This window comes from Alnus glutinosa, chromosome 11 (genome assembly GCF_958979055.1).
Source record: "Alnus glutinosa chromosome 11, dhAlnGlut1.1, whole genome shotgun sequence".
Classification (NCBI taxonomy): Eukaryota; Viridiplantae; Streptophyta; class Magnoliopsida; order Fagales; family Betulaceae; genus Alnus; species Alnus glutinosa.
In genome coordinates this window covers 24,522,696-24,533,366 of record NC_084896.1, presented here as the reverse complement: position 1 = coordinate 24,533,366, position 10,671 = coordinate 24,522,696, and the positions used below count along the sequence as shown (strand labels likewise).

The window sequence follows — 10,671 nt, the reverse complement described above, 5'->3', positions numbered from 1 at the left end:
GTCGCATATTATTTTGTGTAAGCCATTCTTTTGTAATAGTTATGTGTAGTTAAACCTTAAACATATAGACTTGTGCTATGGCTCATGTTTCTATAGATAAGATGTTTATTTATAGTTATGCTTTTCCGCTATGTGCAATGGTATCATGATTTATTCCGCTGTAGATGTAACTTTGTATATCAGGTACATGTGTCTATGTTGGTTGAGCGACACATAGCCGTGCTACTGCGATGACTCGTTTGTGTTTTGTAAAAAAAAAAGGGGTCATCACAGAATCTCAATCTACCTAGGTTCGGTCGTGAGCACATCGCGCCACGTGCACTGAATTATGATGTCAGACTCACACGCCATGGCACATCATAAGAAGGATAAGCTTCTACAGAAAATGCCATGTAGCGTGGACCCGGACCCGGTTACTTCACCTCCATGCCACATGAAATTCAAAGGCAACGCGTCTCTGCCTCTCCAACCACCCCACCTTCATTGTATAACACACGCAGAGAGAGAGACACACATACACAAAGCGTCATTCTTGTTGCTGTTGCTGTTGCTATTGTTGAACAATACTCTTTCTGGGTTCGATTGTTTTGGTAATGGAGGATGGTGAGTGGGTTCTGGTGCAACCATCGGCAGAGAAGGAACTCTGGAGTCCGAGTTTAGAGGATGCAGAGAGTTCTAAGCCTTTGAAGGTTACGTTTTCTGGGCCGGCGAAGCACTGAACCAACGCGCTTCCTACTGGGAATGGGCGGCTTGGAGCTTTGGTTTGGGGGGGTGTGGCAACAGAAACACTCCAGCTTAATGGTAAAAAGCAATGCCACATTCCCTTTTGCATCTAAGAACTGTTATTTGGACTTCGATAGTAAACTTATTTGGTTATGATTTGTTTGTGGAAAAAAACGAAAGCAATGAAAAGAAAATTCTTGGTTTTGTGAAAGCTGTTGGTTTTGTTTATTCCAAAAAAAAAAAAGGGAAAAGAAGAAAATCAAATAAGGAAAACAATTGAAGATTTGACATTGTGACTTGTTCATGTTGTAACATTTTCTAAGCAACCAAACTGTTGGAAATACTACAATCATTTGGTTCTCAAGATACTTGAAATGCTTGGAGTGACTAGGTTTGAAATGAAAGATTTACTCTTGCATTTACCAACAATCTTGGTGCACTTAACTTAGTCTCTGAGAATTTTGGTTATAATTAGGGAATGTTGTTCTTGAATTTGAGTTCACTTTCTTTGATTCAACCTTTGAGAAAGTAATTTCTAAGAATACCATGATAAAATACAATAAAAATAATAGCTTTGGCACTTCAAGGGGCCAAATCTTCTATTTCACTCTAACATGCGGTTAAGAGATGAACCTTTGAATAATTTCTCTTGTTCCCTTTCATTGATCATCGAAGCTAAATTTAAATACAAGAGATAAACTAAATTAACAAACTACCCACTAACCCATTACATAATAACTACTAAACCAGCCGAAACTTACCCACTACTAACATAAAGGACATGGCCCACGACCATAGCTTTACCCACTAACTCTAACATATGCAGCTTGCTCACTTCTCCCATTATCATGCTGTTGGTTCCTTCTTTCACGCTTGCTTCCTTTCCTTCTCCTTCTTTCCAGCTTCTAGTTGCTTCTTTCCTCACCTCTCTTGGTAGCTCATAAGATAAAACACCTCGAATCATTAGAGGGAGGCGAGCTGGTGGGCTGAGCGGGCTGGCGGCATCGATCAACGATGGTGGAGCGGATTCCAGGAGGAGATTTGTGAGAAAGCGATAGAGAAAAAAACTTTGTGAGAGGTAGATATATATATATATATATATATATATATATATATATATATATATATATATAGAAGAAAACTAATATATACTCGAGAGATCCACGTTCGTGAGTGTTTATCCAAAAAAAAAAAAAAAAACCAAACTTGATAAGGAAGCAATTTTTTTCAGAATCCCGCGCAATTTTGCCCCCTTCCGGAAAATAATTTCCTGGCATATGAGTATACACTAGGAAAGAGACTACTAGTATATTCTGGCGATTCTCATTTCATTATTGGCATAAGAAATTAGGCCCGGATTTTTAATAAAATTTACTAGCGTATTTCAAATATGCCAGCTAACTTTTTGCAAAGCTGGCGTTTTCTATAAGCGCCTGCATTAAAAATGCCATAAATGAAAATATTTTTTTGTAGTGTTTGCACTGTTCTAGTTTGAGTTTCTTGGGGTTAACTATTGATGTTCGTACACTTTGTGGTGGATTAGACAAACATTATGGCCTATAAATTAGGTTTGATCACTTCAGCTGTATATGGTATCATTCCTACTAGTTCCCAATTAATTTTCCAGCTATGCAGCTCCTCAGCTCAAAATCTCATAGTTCAAATATTCAAAATAGCTTGGGTTTGTTTCATAGAAACCATAGCTCAAACTTGTGGCAGAAACTCAACATTACATAAACAAATTAAAGTACGTCATGAAACAACTTTATATGCTACAAAACCATACTTTTTGTACATTAAAATTTAAAGCTTCCAAGTTTGAATCAGCACATGAAATTAAGGGTCAGTTCATGATAGACACAGGAACTTCCCAAATTAATAAAGATAGTTATCCATTTCTTATGCAACACCATCAGCTAGCTAATAATTTCATATACAATCAAATTACAGAAGAAAAAAAGAAGAAGCAATAAACAATAAACTGTAGAAGAGTAATAGGAATAGAATGAACCTTTTTCCTCTCCTCAGCTTCCCTCATTTTCTGAGCTTCCTTGATTTTCTCAGCTTCCCTAATTTTCTCAGCTTCCCTGATTTTCTCTGCTTCCCTGATTTTCTCAGTTTCCCTGATTTTCTCGGCTTCCCTGATTTTCTCGGCTTCCCTGATTTTCTCAGCTTCCCTAATTTTATCAGCTTCCCTGATTTTATCCTCCGCCCATGCTTTGAACTCTCTCCACAAAGACGCGCACTGCTCTGGTGTAATTAATATATCCTTTGGAGAAACCTATATTATAGTTGCTCCTCAATAAGAAATCTATTTGGTGATAAGAACATTATGCTATGACCCACCCATAACCACTAAATAGTACCTCCTCCCATGTGCTTGAGGCAAAAGCGTCTGTAGGAGCTCTGATGCTCCCATCCTCAGAAGATGGAAGAGCAACAGCACCATCCATTAGAGAGGAAAAAAGTAATTCTTCGATCTTATCAGGCTTCTCATCCAAACGTATGGCAGCCATAACAGATAAAAGCTTTAGAGACTGCAACAGTAAGATCATAGATGAATCCATTTAAGCATAACTGGTAATTCATTTTAAACTCCATCAAAAAAAGTCCTTTGCAAATTACCGCAGAGAGTGCATCATTTCCATTGTCTTTTTTGAATACGGTTGAGAACCTGAAAATTGTTAAGAAAAGAAATAAGCCACTAAAAATGCTAAAGATTAATAAAAAATAAAAATAAAAAATAAAAAACTTTCCACTACTTAGTTTGCTAGTCCCTACCTAGCTTTCATATGAATCAAAACTTCTCCAACTTTTTCTCTTGCCTTTTTCTCCACCAAGTCTCTTCCATAGTCCCTCAATTTTTGCACCTTTTTGTCAACTGTTGCTTGGTCCAACTCAAAACCAGCAATGTTAGTTGAAAGCTTTGCTACGGCAACCTGAGTCTCACCTTTAAGAAGTTCTCTTATTGAAGCCCAAGTGTCTTTCTGACCAGCTTCAAGTAAGGATTCTATCGGCTTCGTCAATGCCAGGTTAAGTTGTTCCTGCAAATACAAAACAAAAAAAGCATCAGCATTTTTATGTAAAAGCAAAGTATTGGGATATTATCGAGCGGTGATCCTAGGCAAGCCATGTAATGTCCAAGAAATTAATTAAGTATTAAAAACATAGGTTAGACTAATTAAGTGATTAATTTGATAAAATGTGCAAAAAAGTGCCAAGCGGATAAGATGTCATATGGGTCATTGTTGATAGACTCACGAAAAGAACCCACTTCCTCCCCATCAAGATTACAAATTTTATGGACAAGCTAGCAGAATTGTATACGTGAGAGATAGTAAGGCCAAATGAAGTGCCAGTTTCCATTGTGTCGGACCGTAACTCATAGTTCACTTCGAAGTTTTGGGAGAGATTGTATCACAAAGTTAAACTTTAGCACGACATACCATCCGCAAACCGACGACCAATTTGAGAGAACCATTCAAACCCTTAAGGATATGCTTAGATTGTGTGTATTCGATTTCAAGTGAAGCTGGTTGCCTCAGTTTCTGTCTCTAACTCACCTTCTCCGAAAGAGTAGCCCGACAGCTTTATCCTCCCTCAACTTCTCCTTAACACACAAAGCTTTCTCTTCTTCTTAACCATCAAGAACTCGCAATTCATCAAAAAAAAAAAAAAAAAAAAGCTTTTCCTATCTCTTTACATTACCAAACACCTCATTCTAGACTTTAAATCAGCTTTCAATACCTTAAATTTGCAAGGCAAAACAAAACCCGATTAAGTTCTATGTACCTACAAGGGTTCTCCTTCACAGAAAATGGGTCCTTGCCCCCTGTTGTGAAGGAGAACCCTTATAGGCAGGGACATATCATCCAATCCAGAAAAGGCGGGTCACATTTTCAAGAATATTAAACCACAGCCCACATGACTTCCAACCACATCAAAGGATACAATTCCTTTCCCTTTATCAATAGGGGGAAGAGCTTATTTTTTGTAAGCCGCTATAATCTTGCCCCTTGTTGCTTCCAGTTCCAGATTTGTCAATAGAGAAGAGAGAATAAAGAATTGAAAAGATTGTCTTGTTATTTCGATTCCTTATGAAGCCTAAATCAAAAATAATTCTAGAAGTCTCTATTGTGTCCCTCCAAAAATGAGGTGGCTTTTAAAATCCCCATTTAATTAAAGTTCAATAGTGATTAATCACAAGTTCAACAGTGATTTTAAAAGCCACATTATTATTGGAGGCACACAAGAGTGACACAAGGAGAACGTTGATTTTTGGGATGGTTTAGCCATGGAAGAGGATTCTCTTTGAGACAAGATGATAGCGCGCCAGAAGTCCAGAGGCAAAAGGGAGCTATTGAATTGCAAAGCTCCATCACTTATGGCGTCGTTCAAACTTCTTCTAAGCATAAGAAAGGCAAGGCTCATATGATGTAGGATTGTGAGCCTTGGAGGGTTATGTGGGTTGTTTTGCAGCCCTTGGTTTTTTCCATGCGTTTTTGTTTGGGTTCCTCTAGGAGTTGTTTTTGGATGTTTCATTCAAGTTCTAAGGTTAAGGTTTTGTGGGTTATTTGGGTTGTTGTGGTTTAGCTTTGGTTGCTCCTATGTATATTTCTTGTGTACTTAGAGGTGCCTTACGCTTTTTATTTAATAAAACTTTGCTTACTTATCAAAAAAATAAAAAAGTATTATCAAGAATTAGAAAAAGTATTGTGAGAAGCAAGTTGAGAGCCCACTCTCAACTATGTTTAGTAATTGGTGAGAAGATTCAAAGGTCACAAGATCCATGAGATAGATTTGAGGAGAAAGAAGAAGTTTCTGCCGCACATCTGCCGTTTGTGTAACATCCCCAACATTTGGGTGAGTTGGGCCAGATTTTGATTTGGGGCCATTTAGCCCAGCGTCCAACCCAAAGTCCGTTTAGCTTTGGTTGTGATTTGGGCCAAGTCCAGTACACTATTCATCCCAAACCCGCTTCTCATTCATTCGGATCCGTCCAGCCCATCATCGAAGCGGGTTATCGGATCAACCTGACACCAATTGAGTCAACCCGTCTTCTGTCAAACCAGTAGGGTGCCAGCAATTTTTTTCAGCCGATTTCGGTGATCTTTGGCACATTTCGGCCTACGGCAACTAATTTCGATCAGTTTCAATGATCTCTGACACATTTTGGTCGGTGACTACTCGTTTTTGGCTGGTTTTGGTGATCACCAACATGTTTCAGGAAGTTTAAGCTGGTTCAGGTCAGTTTTCTGTCTATTTCGGTAGTACATATCTTTTTTGAGTTATTTTTAGTCGATATAGGCGTATTTCAGATAGTTTTGTTGATTTCCACAATTTTTGGGTTGTTTTTGCTATGTTTTGGGCTGTTTCTTGTGATTTTTGGCTTATTTCAGCATTGTCCATGGCTTTTTTCGCTTGTTGGTGTGGTTCTCTGGCTTGTTTCAGCACTGTTCGTGGGTCTTTTACCTAGTTGTTGTGGTTATTTGCTATTTGCACTATTCTAGTTTGAGTTTCTTGCGGTTAACTATTGTTGCTTGTACACTTTGGGGTGGATTAGACAAACATTATGGCCTGTAAATCTGGTTTGATCACTTCAGTTGTATATGGTATTATTCCTACTAGTTCCCAATTAATTTCCAGTTGTGCATCTCCTCAGCTCAAAATCCCATAGTTCAAATTTTCAAAATAGCTTGGCTTTGTTTCATAGAAACCACGGCTCAAACTTGTGGCAGAAACTCAATATTACATAAACAAATTAAACTACGTCATGAAACAACTTTATATGCTACAAAACCATACTTTGTGTACATTAAAATTTAAAGCTTCCAAGTCTGAATCAACACATAAAATTAAGGGTCAGTTCATGATAGACACGAGAACTTCCAAAATCAATAAAGAAAGTTATCCATTTCTTATGCAACACCATCAGTAAGCTAATAATTTCAGATACAATCAAATTATCGAAGAAAAAAAAAAAAGCAATAAACAATAAGCTATAGAAGAGTAATAGGAATAGAATGCACCTTTTTCCCCTCCTCAACATCCCTGATTTTATCCTCTTCCCATGCTTTGAACTCTCTCCACAAAGACACGCATTGCTCTGGTGTAATTAACGTATCCTTTGGAGAAACCTATATTATAGTTGCTCCTCAATAAGAAATCTGTTTGGTGATAAGAACATTATGCTATGACCTTACCAGTAACCACTAAATAGTACCTCCTCCCAAGTGCTTGAGGCAAGAGCGTCTATAGGAGCTCTGATGCTCCCATCCTCAGAAGATGGAAGAGCAACAATACCATCCATGAGAGAGGAAAAAAGTAATCTTCAATCTTATCAGGCTTCTCATTCAAGCGTATGGCAGCCATAATAGATAAAAGCTTTAGAGACTGCAATAGTAAGATCATAGATGAATCCATTTAAGCATAACTGGTAATTCATCTTAAACTCCAATAAAAGTCCTTTAATTTGGAGATTACCGCTGAGAGTGCATCCTTTACAGTAGCTTCATCGTCATGATTGAATAAGGTTGAGAACCTGAAATTTGTAAAGCAAAGAAATAAGCCACTAAAAATGCTAAAGATTAGAAAGGAAAAAAAATAAAAATTAAAAAAATTCCACTACTTAGTTTGCTAGTCCCTACCTAGCTTTCATACGAATCAAAACTTCTCCAGCTTTTTCTCTTGCTTTTATCTCCACCAAGTCTCTTTCATAGTCCCTCAATTTTTGCACAATTTTCTCAACTGTTGCTTCGTCCAACTCAAAACCAGCAATGTTAGTTGAAAGCTTTGCTACAGCAACATGAGTCTCACCTTTAAGAAGTTCTCTTATTGAAGTCCAGGTGTCTTTCTAACCAGCTTCAAGTAAGGATTCTACCGGCTTCGTTAGTGCCAAGTTAAGTTGTTCCTGCAAAAACAAAACAAAAAAAGTATCAGCATTTTAGCAACTATTGGAAACTATGAATGGGCTAAAATAGCTACCTTATGTGTGTTTAAGATATGATATTAATGTATGCATCTGCTTAAAAGGTAAGTTTGTGTCTGATGGCAGTCGGCATGTGAGGGCATGTCCCGATGATATCGTCCCTGTGTTGGTAGTTCCTGTCTTCTTATTGACTAGCGATGGGTTATTTGGGATATTTTTACGTAAAAGCAAATTATTGGGATATTATTGAGTGGTGATCTTGGGCAAGCCATGTAATGTCCAAGAAATTAATTAAGTATTAAAAACATAGATTAGACTAATTAAGTGATTAATTTGGTAAAATGTGCAAGAAAAACACTTATACTCTGTTTATTTCAACGTAAAACCCTTTTCGTCCTAAAATATTTTCAACGAAATCATTTTTTTTTTAAAAAAAATGACTTCCTTGAAAATAATTCTCGGCCTTTGGCTTTAACGAAAAAATCACCAACGGCAAAAAACCACCGGTGACAAGATATATTGTTCATCCCATCAACAGTAAGATGTACCTAGATCTGAAGAAGAAATTTTGTTGGTATGACATGACGCACAATGTAGCTGAGTATGTTTCACAATACCCTTTGTGTCAACTTGTGAAAGCTAAACACCAAAGGCCAGCTGGGCAACTTCAGCCTCTCAAAGTGCTAATGTGGAAATGGGATCAAATAGCTATGGATTTTGTCGTTGCTCTACCAAGAGTGCCAAGCAGACAAGATGTCATATGGGTTATTGTTGATAGACTCACGAAGAGCACCCACTTCCTCCCCATCAAGATTACAAATTCTATGGACAAGCTAGCATAAATGTATACGCGAGAGATAGTAAGGCCATTTGAAGTGCAGGTTTCGTTTGTGTCGGATCGTGACTCATGGTTCACATCAAAGTTTTGGGAGAGATTGTATCACAAAGTTGAACTTTAGCACGACATACCATCCCCAAATCGATGGCCAATTCGAGAGAACCATTCAAACGCTCGAGGATATGCTTAGGGTGTGCGTATTGGATTTCAACTTTCCAAGTGAAAATGGATACGATACTTGCCTCAATATCTGTCTCTAACTCACCTTCTACGAAAGAGTACCCCAACAGCTTTATCCTCCCTCAACTTCTCCTCAACAGACAAAGCTTTCTTTTCTTCTCAACCATCAATAACTCGCAATTCATCCCAAAAAAGAAAAAAAAAAAAAAAAAAAGTTTTTCCTATCTCTTTACATTACCAAACACCTCATTCTAGACTTTAAATCAGCTTTCAATACCTTAAATTTGAGAGGCAAAACAAAACTTGGGGAAGGTTGAAAGTAGTAAGATGTCCACCTATTTTTCACTAAGTAATGCTAGAAGTCCCGCTTGTGTCACTCTTGTGTGCCTCCAATAATAATGTGGATTTTAAAATCACTATTGGACTTGTGATTGATCACTATTGAACTTTAATCAAATGGTGATTTTAAAAGCCACCTCATTTTTTGAGGAACACAATAAAGACTTCTAGAATTACTTGATTTAGGCTTCATAAATAATCGAAATAACAAGACAATCTTTTCAATTCTTTATTCTCTCATCTCTATTGACAAATTTGGAACTAAAAGCAACAGAGGGCAAGATCATAGCGGCTTACAAAAAATGAGCTCTTCCCCCTGTCGATAAAGGGAAAGGAATTGTATCCATTGATGTGGTAGGGACTCATGTGGGTCGTGGTTTAATATTCTTGACAATGTGACCCACCTTTTCTGGATTGGATGATATGGACCCGCCTATAAGGGTTTTCCTTCACCACAGAGGGCAAGGACCCATTTTCAGTGAAGGAGAACCCTTATAGGTACATAGAACTTGACCGGCATTAAAGCAGCTGTTTTGGCAACAAAACCACCATTCCTAGAGGGCTTAGTGTCAGCTACAGTGTCATTGCAAGAACCAACTTTTTTTTTTATTAATGCAATGTTATTAAAAAAACAACGTAAAAGCGCCCCTAGTACATACGAAGTACACAAGAGGCAACAATCTCACCATCGACCCAACAAAAAACAACCCACAAAACAACCCAGCCCTAAGCCCCTAACGCCCACAATCCTTAATTTTATCCCACTACCTATGAGCCTCATCAAGGGCAGAGAGGAAAGCCACAATTTTGTCCTCTTCCCCCTTTGTCCAGAACCCAATCGAAGAGAAAAAGAAAGACCACTCCATAGGAGAGATAGGACGAGCTCTACTAGATCAACCCCACCCTAAGAGAGAGCACGAGCTCTCCTCTAGGAACCCCGCCTGAAATAGCCCATCTATTTGAGTCCTCTTTGACCCACTGACATCTCCGGTCTTCTCCCATTATGTTTGTATTGAATCAAAGGCTTGGACGTGGGTTCTTCCAAGGATGAGATTGGAACCCTCCCTTCTAGCGAGCCCACCTCAAGCGAATCTTGAGAACCCAAGACAGACCCGACACAGTCCATAATAGAACCCTTACAATCCATCGTAAAACCATCACCCAAACGACTCCTCGTCTCCGATCCACACCCTAAGACCACAAGACTAAGTGGCTGGGAATTACTCACCAACATATTATCAACAAAAAGCTTCCGACCAACCTCCGATGATGCCCCAGAGACGAACCCGAACCCAGTTTAGAACCTAGATCCGAAACCACATTTGGACAAGTACCCGAGATAGACTCCATACCCGAACCCGAACCGAACTCCATAACTGCAGATTTTACAACACGTCCTACCAAGAATGCTCCTCTCTTCTTCTTTAAGATGGGTTTAAAACCAACCCAGGTACACTTTACACCTAAGGATTGTTTGGGTTCAGACCTGGCCCAACACAGGCACAGCAATCCAGTCCAAGACTGACCTGAGGAGCCCTGACATGAGGAGCCCGAGTAGAACCTTCGAGAATCTAGGGTTATCCAAGTTCATGTCCCTGCTCTTTCCGCCGCCATCACTCCAGCTTGTCGATTTCGTCTCCGTTAGCCTCGTTATCTTCTCCAC

General features: G+C 38.7%; 1 pseudogene; it reads right to left on the bottom strand.

The window, feature by feature from the left end:
• Window positions 1-1,357: 1,357 nt before the first annotated feature.
• LOC133881623 (protein ROOT HAIR DEFECTIVE 3 homolog 2-like) overlaps window positions 1,358-10,671 on the bottom strand; it is a 44,455-nt pseudogene continuing 35,141 nt past the window's right edge.